This window comes from Anas platyrhynchos, chromosome 6 (genome assembly GCF_047663525.1).
Source record: "Anas platyrhynchos isolate ZD024472 breed Pekin duck chromosome 6, IASCAAS_PekinDuck_T2T, whole genome shotgun sequence".
Lineage (NCBI taxonomy): Eukaryota > Metazoa > Chordata > Aves > Anseriformes > Anatidae > Anas > Anas platyrhynchos.
In genome coordinates, this window is record NC_092592.1 from 32,090,001 (window position 1) to 32,115,164 (window position 25,164).

General features: G+C 42.6%; 1 protein-coding gene across 4 annotated transcripts in view; it reads left to right on the forward strand.

Moving 5' to 3' along the window:
• The window catches only part of VTI1A (vesicle transport through interaction with t-SNAREs 1A), a 280,750-nt gene extending 271,001 nt beyond the window's left edge, over positions 1-9,749 (forward strand). For all 4 annotated transcript variants that reach the window (XM_021268815.4, XM_021268814.4, XM_005014454.6 and 1 more), the window contains one exon: positions 1-9,749. This exon is cut by the window's left edge and continues 5,288 nt beyond it. The gene's annotated coding sequence lies outside the window, so the exon portion shown is untranslated.
• The last annotated feature ends 15,415 nt before the right edge of the window (positions 9,750-25,164 follow it).

Genomic DNA, 25,164 nt, shown 5'->3' on the forward strand with positions numbered 1-25,164 from the left:
TATTTGTCACACATAAATAATGAAGGTATCTACGGGGGGGGGGGGGGAGAAAGAGCTTATATACTGAGAGCCAGTGAACTCGTGCACTCTTCATCCCTTCATCCAAACAACTGCCTTTGGCGTGAATAACGGCTTGGCTGGTACGAAGCTCTGTATTGATCTGTTGCTCAGGAAGGTCCGCTGATAGTTCCTTGGACTTTTCCTGAAGGTATGGCTGTAACAGCTCAGTACTGTTGGGATCTGTTGCTTCTATCTCCATCTCACACCAGACGAGTTCAACAGGGACAGACCCGGAGAGGGAAAGCTCCCAGCCCTCCGTCTGTGCGGTTCTCCGGCTTCCACAGGCACACAGACGTGATTACCTCTTCATGTCGGAAAACCTGTTTGGGAAACAGCTGTGCACAAGAAGTAAAATGGTGTCTGCAGTTGGAGGGGCATCTCAGGGTCTGCTTTCCCTGGGCAGCTTTAATTTTATAAAAAATACTCTGCATAATCTATAAATGCTGCTTTTTTTCTCTGGGGTTCGATGAGAGGAACTGTGGCATCCATTTTTGGATTATCACAACACAAGATACTATATTTCAGTTCTGACTTATCTTAAGAAGGATGTTGTCTCTACAAGCCAGTGTTAGGTTTCTCACTAGGCAGGTGCCTATTCATTAATGTGGCACTAAGGTTAATGTGGTACGAAGGGAAAGCATTATGCGCATGTCTGTCCTGCAAGAGATCAGCATTAGGAAAGGGAAGTTTTATGCATTTTAAAACGTCTTAAGCAGTGTTGAGACATTAAAAACCGTACAGGAAAGGGGGCTGCCTTCTTGTGGCCAGAGAGGTCAATAATAACTCCAACCTTGTGTTGCCAGCTTTATGGTGCTTACGTCCGACTGGCTGCCATGTTGTGACTGCTGTCCTGGACCAAACCCAAAGAAAACCTTCTCTTGCTGTTTCTTTGTTCAGTTGCTTCCTCCACTCAGACCCATGGCGTTGTCCAGTCAGCGTGATCCCCAATACATATGATCACTGCTTCTGTGGGTTAAATGAACTTCCCAATTTTCTTCTGTACTCAGCTTAGTAATGTTGCCTCATCTGTGAGCTGTGTTCCCTGCTTGCATGTATTTACTTGTACATACTGCCTTTATTGATACTGCTTGCAGGAGTTGCAGTCGGGCATGCCTACCAACACAGCAAAAAAATACGCCTAGAATTTACGTCACAACTGAAGAACTAGCTTGTAAACTTCTTTGTTTGGAAGAAACTTTTTTTTTTTTTTTTTTTTTTTTACTTTGCTCCGTCTCATTTGATACATTTGTCTTTCAGTCCACCCTGGTAACTTTGAACCCATTGATCAAATTCAAACAAATTTAATAAAAGAGCAGAGCTCTCAAACATTTCTGTAGGTTTCAGGAAAATGAGCAGCCAAGAGGAGAGGGGTCCCACTGGTGTCCCTACCAAGAGAAAGGCTACAGCATGACATCCACCCAAATTGGACACCACCTGGGAGGGAGAAATTACAAATGCCTCTCTCCCCGGGAAAAGCTCACATCCCATTTAGATACTAGAGAATCCAACCCTGAGGAAACAAGGCCTCATTAGTGTCATTGCCCGAGGAACTGCTTAATTAAAGGACAACAGAGTTGAGAGCATTGTTATGTAGGCCTTTGTTCCTTACACCTGGTCATTTCCATTGATGTAAAATGCCATCTTTCTGATCTGGTAGCATTTTGCACCCACTTTAGACAAGTATTCGTGGCCAGCTGAGAAGGTGCAGAGAAGGGAAGAATCAGACCTTTATTACAGGTAATTACAGCCTCACCTAGCCATCAGGTGGAGGGCGTACACCGCTATTAGCCAGTACTCCCACAAAGAGAACAAAGGCTGGCTGGAAAGTGGGAGCCACCCAGGGAGCATCCCTGTGTCCAGCTACACCACTCTCAGGCGACAGACATGCTGGGGAGGTCATGACCATAGGCTCCCGCATCTCTCAGCCTCCTGCATGTTTTCCTGGTTTTAATCCAGCTTGATTTAGCATTACAGGTGAAGGCCATGAGATGAGGAAACTAAATGAGAAATGGCTCCATAACCAACGAAATCAGCTCTGAGTTAAAATGCTAAAGGAGGTAGGGGGTAGCTATCAAAGCTTGTCTCAGCAACTAGCCTAATTCTGTTTTCAAAAGCCACTGTTGAGTGCTTTTGAAAATTTTATCCTAGATGCTTGGCTCAAAGACCTTAACCAATGATTTTTTTTTTCTCTATCTGCTGTACGAAAGCTAAATATAAACCCACGTTATTGAACAAAACCCTAACAAAACCCCTGTTGCAGGTCTAGAAAAATCTTTACACAGAAAATTGAATTATTGGAGACCAGCATCTAAAGTGTCATTTGGTTTTGGATGCTTCTTTGTTTTGTGTACACAATTTGGCATACAGAAAAATGTTATTTCCAGCAGCAAATATTTGCCTTATGTTCTTTTTATCTTCTCCTATTTGCCTTTTCTTCTCCTGCCCTCAGAAAGCCAGGGCCTGAGTGTTTCTGTATGGGTAGCTAAAGTTCCTTCTGAAAATGCAGATTAGTCTAATTTATCCATACAAGTATGTACATTATGTGTGTCTACTGTTTGTCTGGGGAGAGTCTTAATGACTTTTCCGCTGATTGGTTGTGGGACCACAAGTAAGTCATAAAGCTAGCCCGTGCCTCAGTTTACCCGCTGCAGCTTCATTAATGCTAACCTAGCTCATGAGGTGCTGTAATGTTTAATATATTGTGTGCTCTGTAATCCCTGGATTAAATGTATTATGTAAGTGAAAAGCACCTATTTGATGTATATGCAAATGCTGCAGTATTATATAGGTAGGAGGGTCATTTGGGTGTAAGTGTAATACAGGCGCTGGCAAAGGGCAAAAGGGATTCCATTGTATTGACTTATTTTTAAAGAGCTTTTTATTTACTGAAATGCTCTGGACACCCAGAAAGAGAGACATTCCTCACTAAGCATGTCTGCTGTTTCATCTGTCTCGAAGCGCTTTGATAAATGGATTGAAACTTGTCAGCTTTTCCTGTAGTTTCTGAGACTCCCTCTGGAAACCCTGTTGAAATGTTATTATGGTAACTTCTTAGAGCGCTACTTAATGAATTGTAACAGATATCCCTGCGAGTCCCACAGAAGCTGTGAGGACTGTGCTTCCTCTCCTCCTCCGGCAGAAGCAAGTCCCTGAGCCTTGAAAGCTCTCGTCCTCCTCCACCATGTGGAAAACACCACAGGCCTGTGCCGTGGAGACCACCACGGGCCTGTGCCTGGCCTGCCTCACAGCTGGGCTGCCGGTGGGCCTTCAGTGATGTTGAGCACAGTGGGATGTCATCCCTTTGTCTTTTAATGGTAAATTGTAGAAAGGATAACAAATTTTCAAGGGTTTAAGTGAGTGCGAGGTGATCTTCTCTTTGCTTAGGATGAGGTATTTCAGCTTGAGCTATCCTGAAGCTTGGGCTGGTGACCCGGGTGCCTATGCACAGTCTGAGCTCACACTACCCACAGATCCCACTTGCAGCCTTTTCTTGGGCAACCTGTCATGATGGATGGAGGCCACCAGGAAATTCCACCATCCATCCACACAGCAGGTAAACCTGGCAGCTCTTCTGAATCCTGGGGATAGCCCAGCAGGATCATTAGATCTTCCTGAGGATATTTGCTGATGAGGTGGGCAGGGTGACTGACATAGACACATACGTGGTGTGGAGTTGGAGTGTGGAAGCCAACCACCTTGGGGTCACCTTGGGATGCACTACATTTCCTACTCTGTTGCATCAACCAGTGGGGCAATGAGATGCCATGGTGACTTCTTATTTCCTACGTCCAGCCAACCAACAGGACTCCTGCTCCTCCTCTGCTTCCCCTAGAGCAGGGGGTATGTGACTGGTGATATGGTTAGGTAGGCTAGGTAGCTTGGTTGTGCTGGGTATGGTCAGCGATCCTCATCCTGATGCATCAGTCACTTGAAACGCTAAAAGTGGTTTGGGTTTTTTGTTTGGTAGTGTGGGGTTTTTTGTAGTTCTTGTTCGGCTTTTTTTTTAAAGTCTTCCCTGTGTTTTGCTGTTTGTTTGTTAGGTTTTTTAAGAGTACAAAGTTGATCTATTGCTACTTAAGCTGTCATGAAGTGAGAAATGGCTAAAGGCACAGTTCCAGCAGCATTAACAGCTGTGCCCCTTGCCCTGCCTGGTACGGCTGACACGTGCCTGCAGTAGATAGCACTGGTCATCTCCAGCTTGAAAAATATCAGCATGCCTTCCTCTTGCCTCCAAAAATGAACTTGGGCCATCTAGAGTGAGGTATGCAGGAAGATGGGGGGTTGGGGTGTTGAAGGAGCTCCTGCTCTGTTTGGCATTGGAGCAGAACTGCAAATAGTCTAGGTATAGGTCACCTTTCTGTGGTGAGGCCTCGGAGGTGACTCCATTACCCTCAGCGCGTTGAGGCCATGTTTGATTTATGCAGCCTTTTATTTCACTTTTTATTATCATTTTGCATATTAAAATTTGTATAGGCAGCCAGAAGAGAGCAGCATCTACACAATACTCGACACAATGGAGAGGATTAGAAATCAGTGTCTCTCTTCTCTGGGACCTGGACTGGGGGGTAAGGGGTGCTAAAGCATCGTTTATTTATTCTTTGTTTTAAAAGTACTTCCAATTATTCCTTTCTGTGGATCCTCAGTAAAATATAATCTATGACCAATACCAATGTCTGATTTCAGTTGCTAGATTCAAAAAATTATATAAAACCAAGGCTACCATGGTCTTTTTCCTGAGATGTTCACCTTTTTCTTTTAAAGTTTCTTCACTCTTCTCAGCCAGACCAAATATATCAGTGTGCATACATAGGTGATGCCAAGATATGATTTATTTTTTTCAAAAATAATTCCTGATTTAGGATTTTTTTTTTTTTTTTTGGTATTTTAGCTGCCTTTGCATTAAATTCCTCCAATAGTCTAATTCACACTAGGAATGCTCTGGAAATCAAACCTACTAAAGTCATCTCTGTTTATTCCTCCCGAAGTGAAATCATCCATGTCCTCCTGGCTCTCGTGAGATCCTGGGGGAAACTGTTTGCACACACACATTGACACATCTTTAGAGCATTCCACACAAGCCAGTGAAATTACACCAGAAATATGAATTTAGACCACACCGCGTGTGTGTGCTGTGCTGTTTGTATAGTGTACACACACATGCCCCAGCAAACACTCTGATTTAAATTTCAGAAAAAGCCATTCAAGACATTGCTGTGTAATTCACTTTATGACTGTACACTGTATGCATTCCTAGAAAACGAACGTGTATTCTGTGAATGTTCCCACTTTACAAAAATATTTGACTTGGGTTTATTTTATTTTATTTTTTTAATATTGAGGGTTTAGAAATCTTAGTAATTGTCACGATTACCGTGTGTAATAGAAATTAGAAGGAAGCCTGGGTTTTGGCTTTGAAGCTACCAACTTCTAAGAGTACATTTCTTAAGTTTTCTTTTTAAGGTGCTTCTTCATGCCTCAGCTAAACTTTCCCCAGATTACGTGTTAGCTGTGATAGCTGTTCTATAGTTAGATTTTAATCAGCCTTAGTACACAGTAATGTTAAACACTGAAAGAGCTACTAATTAATCGCCTTTCTGTATGTAACAGAGAGATAAATATCCATCCCAGAGGAATTGTAATTTCATGGTTTCTAATGATGGTTAGATTACATTATCTGGATCACTTAGGCTGTGGGTGTCATAAAAAATGCTCAAAGTCATTTATATTCAGTTTAATTTTTTTTTTAACTTTGTAAGCCTGAGAAAATAATGCGGTGTTAGCAAGTCTGTTTCATATTTTAGTTAAATATACCTTTGTTGCACTGACTGAATGGATTCAGATGACAGTGACAAACTCAGTTCTTTTCTATTTAACATGCACCCTCAGCAATCAAATTAACAATGTACAAATCTTCATCAGGCTTCTGCAGAAGAGTCTGTTGAATTCTGCAGTGTTGTTGAGCTTTAGAGAAAAAAAATATTTTGGGATGTTCACTTGAAGTGATGCTAATTCTTGCATCATTCTGTAAAGTCATAGTTGTCTGTCTTAAAATAAGATTAACTGGACTTTGGGTTTTTATCGGGCTGCATCTCAAATAAAATACTGCAATCCAACAACTCTGTCAGCAGTTTGTACCTCTCATTTTCCCCTCTCCACTCTTAACTGATTGGTGTCCGTGCACAACTTGTGTGCCTACACATCTGTGTCCATGACACACTTAAATTTGGTAGCTACAAAATGTTGAAAAAAAATCCTGCTCCATGTGTGTAATAGCTAATAGTTGCATATTTTGAAGTTACACTCATTCATATTTAAAAGGCTGAGGCTTCTTTGAACTGCTGTGTTGGAGGGGGAAGTTAATTGTTTCTGAATGAGGATGATACTCCCTTTCCATATCAATTATGTGTACCGCTCCAAATTATCAATAATGCTCATTTCCAGTCCCCATCGTTTGTGGTTTCGCAGTGGGCGAGTGTGCTTGCAGAGCGCTGCCCGGGCTCCATCCTGTATCCGCCAGGAACCAGGGGGAGGGAGGCAGCCCCGGAGGAGCAAGGTGAGATACAGAAATGTGATATATTTCCAAGAGAGGGTTTGTCATCAGTTAGCTAAAATTGCTTCTGAAGTTTCGCTGGCAACTGTTTTACATGTCTGACTTGGTGACTAAGGAACTATACTATCTTAATAGAGAACTCCAGAACTTCAGAAGGGTTTCTTCTTGTTTGAATGCACAGCACAATGAATTTGTACCCACAGAGCATTCACCACTTACATTTCAAAACCTACAGCACACTAAACGTGAAACTTTTGTTCAAATTTCAAGGATTTTGATAGCCCAAGTGAATAGACACTGCCTATTGATTTTTCCCTTACAATGACTCTTGGATAACCTATTTTCTCATTTATTTTTAACGACAGCTCATGAGATTTTACAGCAATTCTGCCCAACCTCCTAATATCAAAATCCCTCCTTGACCCTGAAAATTGTAATTCTGCTATAGATCACAGCTGCTGAATATTACCTTTTACTAAGCTGGTTAAATAAAATATGTCCAAATCACTAGATCCCACAGGCCATGACTGCAATTCTAATTATGCAGGGTCTGTATTTCTGCTCTGCCGTACAGAAAAGCACATCTCTCTCTGAGTCCACACCAAAGTGTGGGAATCCAGAATATTGGTTCTAGTTTTGAATTAAAAAAAAAAAAAAAAAAAAAAAAAAAAAAAAAAAAAGTTACACTGCTCTTCAATGATTTCCCAGTAAAACTTTTACAAGGGAACCAAATGCTTTTGATGTGTTCCGTACAATAAAATGCTGTGTAAGTCTGGAGGACAGAAGCATGTGGCGAGAATTTTCTTGTGACTGGGGGATGGGTGTATTTGATGTGTACCCATTTCAAAATCAAAAAAAAAAAGTCACTACTCTTATGCTGCATATTCTGCACAATGGCTTGGGAAACCAATGTAAGGAAACTAATTCTGGCCATTAAACATATCCTCTCCCCTCCCACTGCTTATTCAAAGAGTGATCACATGCTCCCTGCTGCAAGTTACACCATTATAGAATTTAGATATGGAAGAAACCTATTAGATTAGCTGTTCCACCTACTGATGTGGGATTGTTCCCTGGAGAACTTTATTCATTAGTGGATCACAGCCTAACCTTGTGGGCACACTGTGCCAAGACCATCTTGGTTTTGTTCTGTTCTTTTTCCCCTTTCCTTCCCCTCTGGTGCTGAGAGAGCAGCTGAGGGTATGGTTTGGTAGGGAGCATGATGGAGAAGATGGGATTCTTTAGTTTCGTGGTCAGACTGGTGGTTCGGATGCTTACGTATTTAAATGGATGATTAATTTGTGTGCTTTTTAAATTAGTATCCAAGCACAGAGGACTAGATGAGGATGGGAGTGGAGGGAGAGCCTTATTCACTATAAGACTTTCTGGAGCTCAATGGTCTTTAACAGTAAATTGCCTTCATGACTTGCCCTGATTTTGCAGTATCCTCAGATCTAGTCTCCATTTTGCTTTCTCCATTCAGTCTTTTTGTGAGCAGATGGAGACAAAGTTTTAATTGCTTGTCTGCCAGTGGAGGCAGCTTGGCATTTTCGTGCTTTTCCAGGACAGAAAGTTTTTATTTCAGTTATTTTAGGGCCTGATCCCATAAAACCCTGACCTTGGCATGCTGCGTGGTTCTGCCCACTGATGGGGAGCTTTCAGATGGGTTTTGTACCCTAAACCTTTCATGTCACCTTTTGTTTTTCTGGTACCTTTATGTAGCAACTTGTCTTTTCCAGAATCCCTCTGAGGACCTTGGTGCCAGCCAGTTCTGTAACTAGCATCTCAAGCCTGTTCCTTATTTAAGTTAATTTGTTTCTACCTTGTGGGAGCTGCCAGTTATCTGCTGTTCTGGCCCATGTGGGCATGAGCCCTGCACCCAGGTTCAGTTGTGCCTTTCCTCCACAGTCTACCCATGCATGGACTGCCCCTCCAGGCTTCTGCAAAGTCCCCAGCAGTGAATGAAACCAGGGTCCAGAGAGGTTTGTCCATTAGCAGACATTTTCTGACCCCAGCAGGGACCAGCATGAGTCCTGCAGAGCCCAGACAAGGCTCAGGGAACCACCACCAAACCTTGCATCTTTTGGAGATGCATTCCCCCTTGTCCAAGGGCCCGGTCCTCAGAGCTTTCCTTCAGTTAACTGAGACTGAGAAAAGTGTGAGGAAGAGGAGGAAAAGCAACCACTTCTCTGCTGCTGATCCAAAGCTCTGGTTTCCACCCTCAGAATATAATAAATGGCTGCTGAGTTACTTGACATGGAGCTAAAGTCTGTAGGGTGAATTTTCAGAGCAACGCACAGGAAATTATATGCACAATTACTGTTGTTAACAGAGCCTGGGCATGTAACTCCCTGCACAGCAGGCTGGAAATCTTCCCCGTGCATGTTTAATGGGGTTTGGGTTGTTACATTCCTAGGGCTGTGTCCCTTTTCTAATGCCTAGTGTCCTGGATGAAACAAAGGAAGTACTGAATGTAAAAGAGATTTTATTTTGTTATTAAAATAATATTCTCTTGATCTGCAGTCTTCCTCTAATGCCAAATAACTTCTTGCCTCACTCGGTGATCCCTTAACCTTTCTATTCTGTGAGAAAAAAAAAAAAAAAAAAAAAAAAAAAAACGTGGCTTAATTTATTTATTTCTTCTTCTTCTAAATGTATTCCACATAACCTGCTCATCGATGTTCATACAAATGAGTGTATACGTGTTCATACAGGCAGCACAGTTATTCTAGTGATGGATGTTGTTGAAATAAGTGTAGGTCATAACACAGAAAATATTTATCTAAATCTTAATGCATAAATGCCTCTGAGTAAATAATATATTTGCACATCTTCATAAGAAAATGAATAGTATGTGCCATTTCACTAAGCAGTCATGTATTTAAAATGTCTCACTGCTCAGGAGGTTATTAATGTGTTATTTAAACTTTACCCTGTTGTAAACTAGGAAAGGTTTGTAAATGAGGGGTTGTGTTTTGCTTCCATGCTGTTTATTTAGTTTTATGTATGTCAATTGTTTTTCTTTCCCCTGAAGAAGGTTATCTCCTGCACCTAGATCAATTCAAATGGACTTTAATTAACTTTGATAAAAATTAAATTACTCCTTTCACCTGGTAGTTTTGCAGCTAAAAGGAGCTTATATTTATGGCTGTGCAGTCTTATTGATTGAAATTTTCTTCTACCCAAGTTATGCTTGACTCCAGCTTTCTGCAAGGTCTTGAAGGAAAAAAGCAAGGTGCTGTAAACTGAGACTAGAAACACCAAAGTAAACACACACATCATATATATATATAAATACATCAAATACATATACAAGTTTCTAAAAGGTTTCAATCATTCTAAAATTGCACATGATTGCTCTTCAGCTCCCCAAAATGCTTTCATCTATGAGCAGAAAAAAGTGTAGCTTTCTCAAGTTTTAAAAGCATTGTTGGGGCATGTCTAATAGATTTGTCTAACTCTGTATGTCTTGATATATGCAGCATGGCTGGCTGTATTCTCCTCAGCATAGATCTTGAAACTGTAAATAAATTTTTGAAGTAAATAGTCACTTGATAATTGCTTAATGAAGTATCACACACCAGCAGTTTTGAATACAAAAAAAAAAAAGTTCAAAACTACCGTGCGGTGTCTCTTTTTACTGGAAACGGGCTTTTACTTTTAAACTTCTGTTATATTTGGAGAGAAGTAATCCCAAGGAAAATGATACCAGTACTAATAGGGAACATACTATCTTTCATGTGGCTATTTTTTTCATGTTTAAGGTTTCTTTGTTATTATCTCAGTAGCAAGACTCTCCACACAGTCTTAGGCAGAAAATCAAAATATGCCTTAAAGCAATAATCTTTTAATAAGTATCAAATGTCTTTCAATGAGATAAAAGAATTCTGTAGCATGCTTATACACACACACGCACATACACTTCACCATAAATCTTATTTTATACCTTTTCAACAGTATTTCAGGGAATACATACATATATATATATATATATATTTAACCAAGACTAAGCCCTCTTCACAAATTTGAGATGATTGAATTTCTAGATGCTACTAAGATTCTGCTAAAATTCATCTCTCCACTTTCTCAGGCTCCTTGTTCAGGGGTCTTTGGAAGGTGAGAGCATCTCCTATGGTCTCGGATGTTCCAGTCAGCCAAAACAGGGGCATTGCTCCAAACTTCATTAAGACACCAGCCTGGAGAATAGAGGCTCTTTGCACTGATTTTTCAGGAGTGCAGGATGTGTATTAGCATATCTGCGTCTGGTATCCCGGTGCAATGCTCAGCAGCTTACCCCCGGCTGTGACATGCAAAGCATAGTGCTTCCCTCATGCTGTTGGAGTGCATGTGCTTTGTGCTCAGATCCTCTCCTGTCTGTGGTGTGAACCAGGAGTATTTCCACCCAGTGGAAAATAAGCTTGAAGGAGAGGAAACAAGTCCAGCAGCTGCACTGCAGAGTGCAGAGCTGCTGTGTCCTCCAGCAAGTTAAACGGGGCCTTGAGGGAGCAAAGTGGTTTGAGGGAAGCAAGTTGGTTTGTAAAATGGTGCCTTTTGCACCTCGGCACTGGGTGACAGAAAACTGCAGGTCCAAAAAGCTGCCTAAGGTTGGGATGTCAAAGGTGTTCTCTTTCCTAATGTTCCTAATGACGAATACTCCTAATTGCTTCTTGCATTCATGCTTTTCTGTGCCTCCTGGCTAAGACATCTGTCCGTAGCCTTTATGGTTCATCCTTTTAATGCTTCGCTTCAGTTGTCTCTGTCTGTGTTTGCTGTTTCTTACTAACTCAACCACCCCATCCTCATCTCCCTGTCCTTCTGTGCCTGCAGAGCCAAACTCAGGTGTCTGCCAGCTGCTTTGGAGACTGAGCCCTTCATGCCTTTCCTGGCAGCCAAGCTGCACGTTGCACCCCGAGTGAAGGTGAAGCAGCTTTGCTACACCTGTTGCATAAAGATGCTCAACTTTCCTCGCTTTGGGTAACCCAAAGCATGCATGCCACACTGAATATGAAATAGAAATGATATCTATTTTTGATATTTCCCAGCTATTGAAGGGAAAATGCAATGAAAGGAAAAAGAAAACGAAACCAAATGTGATTTCTCTCTTTTACTGCGATGGGTCCAAATTGTGTAGCTCCTGAGCCAGACCTCTCTTAATATATATGGTGGTGCTAATTTGAGTTGTGAACTCATGATTACTTTTTTTTTTTTTTTTTAAAAAAAAAAAAGGCTACATATTAGTGTTGCAAGAAGGAGACTTTGAAAGTCTTTTAAGTATCTTTCTCATTAATTTATTTAATCCTCTGATCTTGCCTTCTTTTAAGTTGTTTATTTTTAAAACAAAGACAAAAGTGAGCTGGGAGGCTTTGTTACTAAAAGAAAGGTTTTTAAAACTGTATGTGATACAAAATAATTAAGAGAATATAAATATAGCTGTAAATAGTACACAGACACAGTCAGAGTGCTGGGAGAGCTTCCTCCACGGGCTTCAAAGGGAATGTGGGCAGGATAGCAGAGTGCAGGTAGCAGACCTCAACTTCACACACTGGCCACAGTAAACCTTTCCATCCTACAAGTTTATTGTCTATGTTAAATACTTTTAAATGCTGCAAGGCACCAAAATAAAAGTGGAGAAGGTGGAACCAAATCCTTATCTGATGGAAGCTTTACATGTTTCGTATCATTTTTTGTTCTGAGGTGTTTCATGAACATTTTCAAAAGTGGTCTGTGATTGCTGATTCCTGCACTTCAGGGTGCTCAGCTTGGGATGCATAAACAGATTTTATTTTCAGACAGAAGTTGCTTGGCCATCTCTGCAAAACAGGTTCCACCTGTGGTGCTTTGAGCTCAACACCCCTGCCGCCCCCTCCCCCCAAAAAAACACCTGAAATACCCCAAATCATTCATTAATTTTACAGATTATTTTATCCAGATAACCAGGACAGGGCATGCTTGAATTTTGGATGAAAGAAAACTTAGATGAGCAGGGAAGTTATTCCCCAAGGACTATATCCTTAGTGATACTATGAGCCAGCAACCCCCGTAGCTTTCAGCATCTCTCATGATCAGACTGGATGTCTTTTGCCCGAGGCTGAAAATCTCTTCCTCTCTATAACCAAAGAGATGTTGGCTGTGAGTTATGATTAGTAATAGAGTCCATTTGTGGTGAGGAAGGGGGAAGGGGAGATGATGGACCCAGAATCATAAGATTTTATGTGCTCAGCTCTTTTCCAAACAACCACAGAGGACTGCCCTGGTCTAGGTAGTTCACTGCTTAAGGATAAAATGAAGAGAGAGCACAGGGAAAATGTATGGGAGAACAAACAAGTAAATTATATGTAAGTAGTCTGAATTCTTTATGAGTGGCATAATTGAAATATATCAGGTTGAAGGATAAGCTCAAGGAGCTGCACTGGTTGAAAGACCGACCACCTGGAAAAAAGATCAAGATTGCTAGGGTGAAATGCTGTCAGAAAAATGGACCTGAACAAGTGCATTGGCAAAACACAGTGGGAAGACATCCAAGTGCCTACGCAGAGCATCGCTGCCCACCTCCTCTCCCCATGGGGTGAGGGGATGGTAGCACGGCGCTGCTGACAAGAGTGTCAGACACATCCTCGGTCAACTCTCACTGGCGTGTCTGGGTGAAAACGTTCCAGATTCAGAGGCCCAGAGAGGGGGTAAGTTGTGTTTGGCCAGACTCTAATTGCATCCTTGCATTACTCTACAATTAATTGCTGCCGTGCTCTGTTTGGGAGGATGGAGCATGCCAGCTCCCTCCCTGGGCAGCCCCAGAGGCTGGAGGAGCTCATGGCTCTCTTGCTGGGGGTGATGGCTCGGACAGCTCCGTAGCTCTGCTGCCAGCCCTGCTGGCAATGCCCATCTTTCCGGGGTGGCGTGCTTTCCTCTCATGGCGTCTTTTCCTCAGCAGGCTTTCAAAGTTTGAAAAATCACATAGAAAATGTAGGGCAGGGAGAAGACCAATTTTCACTGATTTCATGTGTCTTAGGCAAGAGAGGACTAGAGAAAAATGTGAGCACTGTTTTCAGTAACATTTTGTACAGCTGCTTTCAATGCATATCTCAAAAGGAGGCAGTGTCTTGCGAAAAATACATAACTCTGTCAAGCTACAGAGGGAAAAAATAATTTTGCTCTTGCTTTACAGATCTGAACTACACATTCACATCAGAACTACAGTGAATGATGTGAATAATAGCGTAGTAAAGTAACTCAAGTTCCTGAATGAAAGGAAAAGCAGTGTTTAACACCAAGCTGGGATGTGCTCCTCATTCCTAATGTGTCCCTCGCTAAGTCCTTGCCTGTTGGGGAGAGATGGGAAGGAGGAGGATGATTTATAACTCTCGCTGTCTGGGATTGCCAGTGTTGGCTGTAGCTTCATCACGGGGCCTGGGGTAAAAGAAGAGGCAGAAGAGAAGCCTCCCTGCTGCCCCCAGTACCAAGTACCAATTCAGTCCTTTCCAGACCTGCTTGTTTAACCACAAGTGGGGCACAACTCTGAGCAGCACAGGGTGCTGGGGCACCAAGCTTGGTGTAGAGTCCTGCTGGCCAGCCCAGAGTGAAGTAGCTTGGCAGCAGGATCATTGAGTATTTTTTCTGGGCTTTCCCAAAGTCTTCGTGGGCTGGCTCATAAATTCCTGCAGCAAATTCCTTTTATTCTTAGCCATCCTCCTCGTCCCTTGGGGAGCAGCTGCTGCACATGACAATTTTGTCAAAGCCTGAGAGTGGCAGACAGCCACTGGCCAGCCCAGAGGAGCGCACAGCCTCCACCACAGCACATCTGGGTAAAAACAGTGTAAACCTGGTTGGGACGTCTGCATTTCAACCAGAAACCCACCAAGAGCTCGTGGGCCCTGTTCCTCCTCTATTCTACACTCCTCAGATGGAGCTGCTTCATTCCAAAGGCAAGTGATATATGAAGGACATGTACTGTGGCCTGCCTCCAGGTGTTCATTGCCTTGTCTGCCTAGCAGAGACCTGGCTGGCATTATGGGCACTGAGGAGATATGGGGAGGACAAGCAGAAAGGTCAAGGAGGATGTCAGGTTCAGGATCTTCTTTCTTTCTTTCTTTCTTTCTTTCTTTCTTTCTTTCTTTCTTTCTCTCTTTCTCTCTTTCTCTCTTTCTCTCTTTCTCTCTTTCTCTCTTTCTCTCTTTCTCTCTTTCTCTCTTTCTCTCTTTCTCTCTTTCTCTCTTTCTCTCTTTCTTTCATAGGTATTTGCATAAAAATCATGTCATGCTGAAAAGAAGGACTGTGTATATGATGTCACCTCAGTGTTTGTGACTGGACACACAAAAACCCAAGGTTCTCTGGTTGCATAGGGTGGTAACAGCTGGCATGCAATCTCCCCATGTGAACATAAAAGCTCTCATAGGTCAGGGCTCTGAAAGAGAAGAACCCTTTTACTGGTTAGGCCTTTTTGTCAAGACACAGAGGAAAAAAATCTGCTTTATTCTAGTGGTTAAATTACAGCACATGAACGTCACCACAATAAAGCATCATCCTTATCTTTACAGCCTGAGTCACCAGGAGGACCCAGTTCAGCCCTTCGGGAAGCTGCTGGTGGCACTGGATTTTCAGCAGGGATTCATGTCACCCTGAATGAGTAAACTGAGTCCTGCTGGTTGAGCTGCTCAACAAGTTATCACCCACAACCTGCATGGAGAACAGAGGAAATGTCCTGTGTTGGAGCATGCTGAGGTGAGGGGTTCTCCTCACCTGGCACTTGTGTAAATTGCTGGGCAGTAGAGGCAGGGGGAGAGGTGAGACACATCTGGTTAGGCATTGGAACGGGTTTTTGAATGAGGTGGTGGAGTCACCGTCCCTGGGGGTGTTTAAGGAAAGGTTGGATGTGGTGCTTAGGGACTTGGTTTAGTGGGTAATGGTGGTAGAGAGACCAGATGATCTTGGAGGTCTTTTCCAGCCTTAATGATTCCGTGCTTCTATAATAGATATGTTCCAACTGGGCTGGCAGTGGCTGCTGCTCTTCCCCAGGAAGAAGAACTTCAGGTTGCAGCAGGACGTAGACAGAGCCAGCGGAAGGCATGGGGACAATCAGGAGTATGTGTGTCAGCTAGGGGCCTGAGAGCTGATGCATTTTGCTATGGCTTGGCTCAGTTAATGCAAGTTTGAAATAGTAAAATACCACATGAAAAAAATGTGTCTGGCCTATTTTAGCTTTCTTCTTTTGGGACCATTTGTTAGCTAGTTTTCCTGCTGCATTTTCTCCCAGGCACAAGTTTAGATTTGATTGTCTTATAGTGTCGAAGACCCTTCCACACGCGATGAATAGCCAGAGCTGGCCTGCTCTCCTGCCTCGTCACCCTTCTTGGAGTACAACCTTTGCAAGAGATTTGAGGTGGGGTGGAGTCTGGTTTGTCAGTGATTGTCTTAGGTTTTGTTTCATGGAAAAAAAAAGGAGGAGAATGAGAAGGGACTTAATGTTATCACTCCTCACCCCACCCCACCCCACCCGCTGCCGGTGGGCCCTGAGCCTCCTTACAAACGGCGTGAGTCAGCCCCGCAAACTCCAGAAGCTGGAGCACTGGGTCAGTGCAATCCTCCTCCTTTTGTACCTTCTCCAGAAGACACATACGTATCCCAGACAGCGACTGTGTGTCCAGAAGGGCTGAGCTGGGCATCTCTCCAGAGGCAAGGCCAAGTTACACTTCGTGGACAGAAGGCAATCGAGCCTAAATAACGTTTACCTTATGTTTCTCATTCACAGCCTGCCCTAAATCATTCGTAACAGGGGCGGGGGGAAGGGGAGGATACTGGGATTGTGCACAACCCGAATGCCAAGAAGTGCTCTTGCCTTCCCTAGAGATGAGCTCTGCGGAGTCCTGCAGGGTGTGATCTCTTATTTGGTAATGTAACGCAAGGAGCAGAAGCACAAGCGACCAGCACAGCAATAGGATTAGATCAGGGTATTTGGACTTTGCTGAGGGCCCACACCCAAGTAAGGCACAAAAATACATTCACAAATCTGCACGTGTATGTACTCATGTATGCTATATTGATTAATTTATTTATTTTTTATTTTTTTTTTAAAAAAAGGAAAGGAATCTCCATTTCAATAAAGTGATCTGCTTTTGGGGAGAGCAACAGGATGCTGCACTGCTTTGGGACCACAGAACCTGACTTTCTGGGGGAACCTGCACAAGGTCACTTTTTTGGATGCTCTTTTAATGCCGTGGTGAAATAAAAATAGGTGCCACGCTCCCAAGCAGGGTGTCTAAGTACTGCTCATATAAAGAATTGTTCGAAAATAACCTACAGGCTAAGCTCCAAATTATAGTATCTTGCACAAATAAATTTGCCAGCGTTTCCTTGACTCCAGTTCTGAGACAGCTTTTGTGTTTGCATGCACATGTGCTCATGAGAGGGGCGTGCAGAACAAACAGGTACCACCTTCTCTTTGGCACTTCTGAATCATTTTATTAAAAGGCTGATGCTTAACCCCAGCAACAGTTGACAAATTTAGCATAAAAGCAAAGTGAAATCACCTTCAGGAACTTGCCAGTTTGACCATTTAGGAGTCTGAGTGGGTATTGATTTGAGACGAATACTCTAAAGTTTGCATTACCCTTTGAAAAGTGCTAATGTAGTTCTTGTCACTTTAAATTAACTTTAGATAAGAGGGACTGACAGAAACATGAAGATGTGTGAACTATATTTGACTGATATTCTGTCAAATATTGCATGGGGTTATGATCCACAACTTTTCCCATCTGCTGCTCAAGCCTGAATCCTTGAATGCACAATGGATTAATTACCATATTTTGTTCTGATTTCACTTAGTAGTATAAAAGACTCTGAATGTTAAATGTACCCTTACCTGCCTTCTTTTTCTAAGGGTAAGGTACATGAGGAGGGGAGGGGGGGATTCTTCAGCAATATTTCACACCCACATATAATGATTTGCTAAGTGCACCTCTTCTCAAATAATTAGATTCCCAGAAGTTAACCAGAGTAACACAGCACTCAGGATTTCATTCACTCCTTCCCTTGGAGACTTTTTTCCCCCTCAGTAATAAAAGCAACGAGCGCTGATGTAGCATGTTCCATCCGCTGCACTTTACTAGCAGCAGTATAATTACGTGAGGCTTTGCCATTCGGTATCATTGCAGAAGGATACAGCATGGAGCAGTGGAGGTCAACATTTTCTACTGATGTTATGTTTCCTAGAAGGCCTGACATTGATTCCCTGGTACCACCTGCCCATCCCAGCAACTCAGACTGACACTTCGTAAACTAGCCTGCCAGCTTCTGCAGGTGGACACCCAGAAAGATGGATGCCTCAAATTAAAGGCCCTTTTGAAAACAGGGGCAGTATTAACTTGCCAAAAATCCCCCAATGTTTCAGCAATAAAACTCAGAATCCTTTAGTAGTAACTCCTTTTTTTTCTTCTTACCTCCTTTACTCCCAGCACTATTTGGATGAGCTGAGTTATCTTACCTTCCAGCTGAGGGAAATAATGTCCACTACAGTTCATATACTAAATAGTTCTCATACTGTAGAAGTATGGTAATAGCCAATTCCTTCACTTTTCAGCATCCTTGGCTGATGTGTTGCTTGGGTGATTTTTTTCTTTCAGAGGACACCACATGTTACAGTGACATCCCAGGTCACGTTCCAGCACCACGCTGCATAACAGATAGGAAATGTTCCTGTGTGTGTCCTGTTGCTTCGCATGTTCCTTTGTCAGTGAGAGAGTGTGGTTATCCAAAAACAAGCAACCTCATTGATGTTGTGGAAGGAGCAGTGAAGGTATGTGCTTAGTCAGACTTTGTAAGATGGAGTACCAAACCCACCAGTGAAGTACTGTCTGGAAGAACTTCATCAAACTACATTTGGGAGTAACTGTGCAGCCAGTCATTTTTTTTATTTGTATTTTTTAATATGTTTTGTCTGGCTTTGTAGAATTGGAATAACATTGCCTTTATCCAGTACTATAAAATTACATAGGTTTCCCTAGAGATAACCATAGCCATTACTCTACAATTTATTTTATTTTATTTTTATTCTCATAAACTCATATTTTCATGTTGTTCTTCTTTCTTCAGTCTTTTCTCATGGAATTGCAGATGCTTGATTTCAGGATTCTTTGCTTCTGGTTTCTTGTTGTGATTACCAAATGTGGGTCACAGGAAGGGAAAATCCTACATAGTAAATGGCTCTACTTTGTTATCAAGGGGATAAATGTCTGCTACAAAGGTACAAGCTTGTCCTTCATCTCTAGTTGCTTTAAACTCTCAGAGGCAAACGGGATGGAGAAAATATTATGTGAGTCGAAGGAGGAAAAAAATGGGACTTGAACAACTCTTGGAATATATTAATAAGTTCTTGCTCTTTGGCAGGAAGTTAGTCCTCAGATTGAGTGCCTTTCTGTCCTGGGATAGCGAGTAGGTAAACAGCCACCAATATTAGCAAGCACATAGCTGGTAGCTACAGGACAGCCAAAGGGATCAATAGCTTTTAAAATGTTCTATGGTGCCACCCAACACCAGCAAATATTCAGTTGAGGTTTTGGAAAACACTCTGTGTTAAGCTCATTCTGTTCCTGTTAAGTCAAGCCCACTGAAAGCTGATGCCTTAAGCTCTGTACCAGGGGGGTCAAAGGAGAAGCCTTCTGTTTTAGTGCCTCTTTTCATCTTCTCTTCACCTAACTAGCATCTAGCCCAGTTTAATAATCTTTGTTCTGAGTGGTATAAGGTCATTAGCAAAACCTTAATGGAAACTTTTACGGAAAAGTATTGCAGCATTGGACCTCTATTTAGAAAATGTATTCCAAAAGGAAAAGGTACGATGTTTCTTTAGACCATCTTGCAAGTGACATCAAGATTAATGAGGGACAGACAAATGCCCTTGCTCCAAAGTCAGCAAAAAATAGAAGGTTCTGTTTAAACTTTTCAAAATGAATTACAGTCAGGTGCTGACTATCAAGAAAAGAAATGAAATCTGATTTGAAGAGTCTGGAATAATTCTCTGGGTCTTTTCCCAAACCTGTCACTCTTTTCTACAGACATGAATATTAAGGGATAAAAGAATCTGCAAACCCAAACAGCCTGAGCTTGTGAGGCAAGTTGAGGACTCAAAAAAGATAGCTTAGGAGCTGCAAAGGTACCTGAGTATTTAGAAAATACAGGTATTTTAACCTAAGTAATGGCTGTAGAAGGGGAAAGATTTGGGTTTTAAGACCTTATTTAGAGGGAGTTCATATTTACCTCTTGGAGCTGGTAGAATAAAGGCTACAAGAAAGATCTCACCTGCTGCAGACACCTCTCCTTATGTATATGATGAAAACTACTTATTGGAATTTGCAAACACAGACTTTGTTTTTTTGTTTTGTTTCGGTTTGGTTTGGTTGTTGGTTGGTTTGTGGAGTTTTGTTTTTGGTTTTTTGTTTTGTTTTTTTTTGTTGTTGTTGTTTGTTTTTTTTTTCAAGGTAATTCAGCTTGATTTGAATTATTTTGGCAGAATAATTTATAGTCAAATGTTGTCTTGCAAAACTACAGGTTGTGTATATGTGGGTGTTTCAAATACGACTACCATGCGGTAAGAGGTCAGAACATTTTCAGAAATGTTTAGTGGGGCAAATCAGATGCAAGTAAGAATGAAAACCAAGTAATGATCCATCCACTGTTGCTCCTTATTTTTGAGGTAAACCACTGGGGCATTATAGCCCAGCTCCCTGCTTTGTTCCAGAATATGTTCTACAGGCTTGACTTCTTTTTAATCTCAATTTTAACTAATTTTGTAGTGTTTGTAAACGTACAAAGCCCTGGTGTTACTCAGGATATATACTGCCAACAGATATCATGTGATTAGGTCTCTCTTTAAGCTGGAGTTAATGTCTGTTCCTCTATCTGCTGAGAGATATGGTCAAGTGCTGTACAGCTTGGAAAATGCATTCTTTTAAATGTCCTTATGTTGTAAAATATTTTGTCAGTGTCATATTCTCAAATGAACAATTGTTTTCTTTAAAAAGAAAGCCAGCTTTGTTGAATTCCATTTTCAAAATACAAGTTATCACGAGAAACAAAAGATTATTCTCAGTTAAGTAAACTATTAGGCAGCAGCCAGTGATCCAGCCTCCCCAAGACCACGCACGCAAGTTTATACACAGAGGATGAAACCATAAATGCTTCCATAAATGATTTTGGAGAGAAGACTGAATATTTCTTCCCTTCCCTTCCTCTCTTGCCTCACAAAAGTAGTGTGCATCCTGACAAAAGAGAAACCACAGAATTTGCAGAATGTCAACACGATCTTGGGGTCTGATTCCCACTAGCTTTACTGGGCTCAGAACTGGGTACTTGCTGCCCAGAAGACTAGACAATAGGTTCATTCCTTCTCCTGAAGAAGCACAAAATGAGGCATTTCCTCTGTATGTTCTTCTGGCCCGTTGCAGGACACATGACTTACTTTCAGTGTAAGACTTGCGGCTCACCCGCAGTGATCTGGTACTCGCTGATCATCGTGTGCTGGCTGCTCTGCTCATTTAAACTTCTCAGTCACGTGAACATTCACGAAACAGATTGAGTACAGGTGGGTTTTGCATTGGAAACATGCAAAAACATATGTTTTCTATGTTGTTCTTTATATGAAGGCTTGTGTCCAACAACCTAATTATTTTTATTTAAGTATTACGTCATTCTTGCTAGCACAAGTAAAGTGCCAGCACCTGCTCCTTACTGGGTCTGTAATGTTTTTCCTGTCCTCACCTATCTTCCAAATCGGAAGGGGCCATTCTCACCCTGAAGGAATTTACTGCATGGGCTCCAAGTGTGTCACAACAGGGGAGACATGAGCCAGTAAAATCCTCAGCTCTTCACCTCGTGAGCTCAGCTGTACTAGCTCATGCTGCCGTGCTTGGAGCATCCATCTGAAGTCTCCTAAAAATGTCCAGGAAGAGTTCTTGTACTTAAATAACAGTAAACCTTTTTGTATCCCTCAACAGGTCTTTCACCTGATGAGATAACAGTCCTACCTCTTTTTAAAAAGTCTACAAAGGTGAAAATGGCAATTTTTGTCAACATTCTGTGGATGGAGAAATCTTAGAAATAAAACAAAGCACTTTCCATTATATGTTCTCCTGGGTCTCTGCAGCCAACTTATTATTTGGAAGACCTTTCGTACAAAGAAAACTAAGAGGAGCCTGTGACCTTATTCCTATGACACCTGTCAGTGAACCCCAGACCTGGCTCACAAGGTAGGGCAGGACTGTTGAGCAACAAGCAGCTTGCACAGAGGACTACAGAGAGAAGCTGAACTGTAACTTATTATAGAAAGACCAGCCCAACCCTTCAGCTTCCAATCTTCCTCCTTTTCTGACTGGCACTCTCTCTCTCTACCTTCTGCTTGTCTGCCTCAAGTTGCTCTGCAGTACGTACAGGCTCCCTGCTGTACCAATCTTCACTGCCTTGTCCCACTCCCTGCCCTGACTTTCAATGACTTGCATCCATGCTGGTGACTTGTCTGACCATGGCATGTATGTCCCCTTGCACTCAGGTCACATTCCAGCTCACCAAATTCTGGGTCAGCCACCCACCCAGGGGATAGTTTCCTGCTAGCTCTCAGACTTGTCTTTCTGATAGATCTCTTCAGTCCCTTCTAGATAGCTCTTGGATCTCTTCATGCTCCCCTCTCCTTCATCATGACCATGAGCCCTTCTTTATTGCTGTACGGTCACTGCCAGGCTCCTGCTCTGTATCACCCTAGGATCCTTTGCCCTGCTCTCGTGCTTCAGACTGTCTCTGGTGGAAATCTTGTGATCAGGCTGATGTTCTCCATGACAAATCCATTCTCTCCAGATTCACCTCTACCTTTCATAACCTGAACAACTGTATTGCTCCTCCATGAAGACACCCCGACAACTGCCATCTGTAACTCCCATTGAAAACTCGCTTTGTTTTTATCCATTTTCTCTTGCAAAGGAAATTATGTTTTCTGGTTTAGCCTCCAACTGTAACTATAAGCCTAAACATCTCCCATCAGTGTCCCTAGTGACATAATCTCATATTCCACCTTCAAACTCTTTGCTCTGTCAAGTGCCTTCAACGCAGATAACTAGGTTCCTGTAGGCCTAGGCCTAGGGATCCTGTGATCCCTCAGCTTCCTGTAGGCCTAGGCTGTTTCCTCTCTCTCCTCCTTCTGTATCTGGTTCCTGGAAAATTTCACCTGACTTTGATTTCAGCTACCATTGTTGACTCCCTGATCCCTCTCTACTGTGATTTGTTTCCTTCTACCCAAGTTAAAAACTCATCATGTCTCAATGACACTTGTTCATGGTATCCAATGCTCAGCACAAGTTGGACTTCATATCCTCTTAGTATCCTGCTTCCATGTTATCTTTCTTGACACTTTCTGCTTAACATTTCTGTGATATTCTTCTCCCAATTAATTTGCTTTTCCAACCTCTTTTCATCTGATTGCATAGATAGTTTCTCTATCCTAACCCACTCCATCTCCTCTAATACCTATCCCGAGCAGTGCTCATTGTTCATCAAATGGATCTCAGCAACTTTCTTTTTGCCTTCCTCCTCTACCTCTCCCTATCTAGCATAGCAAGTAGAACCATCTTACCTCTGCCTTCAGCACCCTCCAAGGTTTCTCCCTTCTCCACCCATTTCCTGTTGTTTATTTCCTAAACCACACCTTTCTTTCCACTTGGGCCAAGATGTCCATGTCCGTAGTGGTACTTTCATAACCACAGCTCTTGAAAGAGCTCTTCATGTACATTGCAAAGTACAGAGTTTTTCCCCTTCAAAATCTCCCTTACAGCTCTCCTTTGACAAGACAGCCACTGAAAGCTCAACTGCAGTCAGGCCACTGCCCATCATGTCAACAGTTTAACTCTTTCCCTGAATCTCCATATTTCTTTGTAGCTATCTCTTGACTGTAGACTGTAAACTCTTTCTTTATTGTTATTCTCTCTTTGCACACAGCCTTTCACTGTGGGCTCCTAGTCCATGACTCCTAGTGGATAAGTCAATGAACACAAGTGAAAGGGAACATGAATATTGCAACCAAGCCAAAGCTCTTGGAAATCTTTTTGAGTCAGGGTGTTCAGAATCTGAACCTAGCTCCAGCCACAAATTTTGCAATTGGCTTGCAACTCTGCAAAAGCTTTGTGCAAACCTCATACTGGAACATCTCTGAAATTAAGGGGTGGTGTTGGAAAGCGCATCCAAATTTTACAGCTGTAGGTCACCTCTCAAACACGGATATTTGGAAGACAGTGAGGACTGTGCTGTAAGCAGCTACATCGGCGATGAGATATTGCTGCTGTTTTTTGCTGTCTGTGTTTTTGAAATGCTTGCTACAAGGACAGCTGTGAGGCAGATGCCGTTCTGAGTTCAGATGTGGAATGTTACAGGGTCACTCTCTTTACCTTATCATAAAAGAGCACGCGTTTTTGTGCTCTTCATGTACTGGAAAACAAATCCATGACAAATACTGTATTGTGTACAAGGGCTGGGGGTGGGGGAGAAGAAGGAAAGGAGATCTCATCCTTAGGGGCTGCTGGTGCTAGGCACCACAAAAGAAAGCCGTGTTTGTCAGCCACACTTAGAGATACATCCCCAGAGTGAGGCACCTGCAGCAGCATCAGGATGGCTCGGTGGGTGAGGAGCTGTGTGCCAGGGGCTGTGGTTTGCTGCTTGCCACGTGGAGGCAGGCAGAGCAGAGGAGATAAACTCTGGCAGCAGGGGAATCCAGGGAGCACACAGCCTGGCTACACGGGACGAGCAGTTCTCAGATGCTTTTAAAGGGCTTCTGCAAGAGGCCGGATGCAGTGTGGTCCCAGCCTTTGCTCTGTATTACTAGAGTAAAACATTAAAATATATTTATTATTATGGTAACACATAATTACAAAGAGTTGGTGATGGGGGATAGCTGCATTACAGGATATTAATGCTGGTGTTTTCAGCTGGACAAAGTGGGGTTTTGTACCTAGACATCAGGCCTTCTGTACAGAGGGAGCAGGAGGTGCTCAGAGAAAAAGCTGGAAAGAAATCCCAGAGAGAAGCAGAGAATTTTTATCCTCCCGGCTCTTTGCTACACCATGAATAAGTTTCCAAGCCTGAAGCTTCCTTTGCCTTTTACTTCCCTGTGTCTCTCATCCCAGTGTCCCCGTGTCCTGGAAAATCTGGTTGTGCTGTGTGAGGGAGGATAAGAGAGAGAGGACAGAAGAAGTCTTACAGCATTGGAATCCCACCAACTTGTCCGGGCAGCTGTTACTGCTGATTATGTATGCTAGATTCATGCGTGCTGCATTTCCCATGTTAGCTGCATGGTTTGGAGCCTGCAGTTGCAGACAAAGGTCTGGGCTGTGTCTTTTTGACTTACTGGCCTGTGCAGTGTATTGCCGGAACAGCTACAGTTTCCTGGGCACACGGTAGATGAGAACCAATGAAAATGGGACTCATACCTGTTTGTTGGCTGCCAAATACATCAGTCTACCCTTTGTACTCATAGAGTTTCCTTCATGGTAGGGTAGGGTCTCTGCACCTGCGTAAGTTGAATGCTGAACACA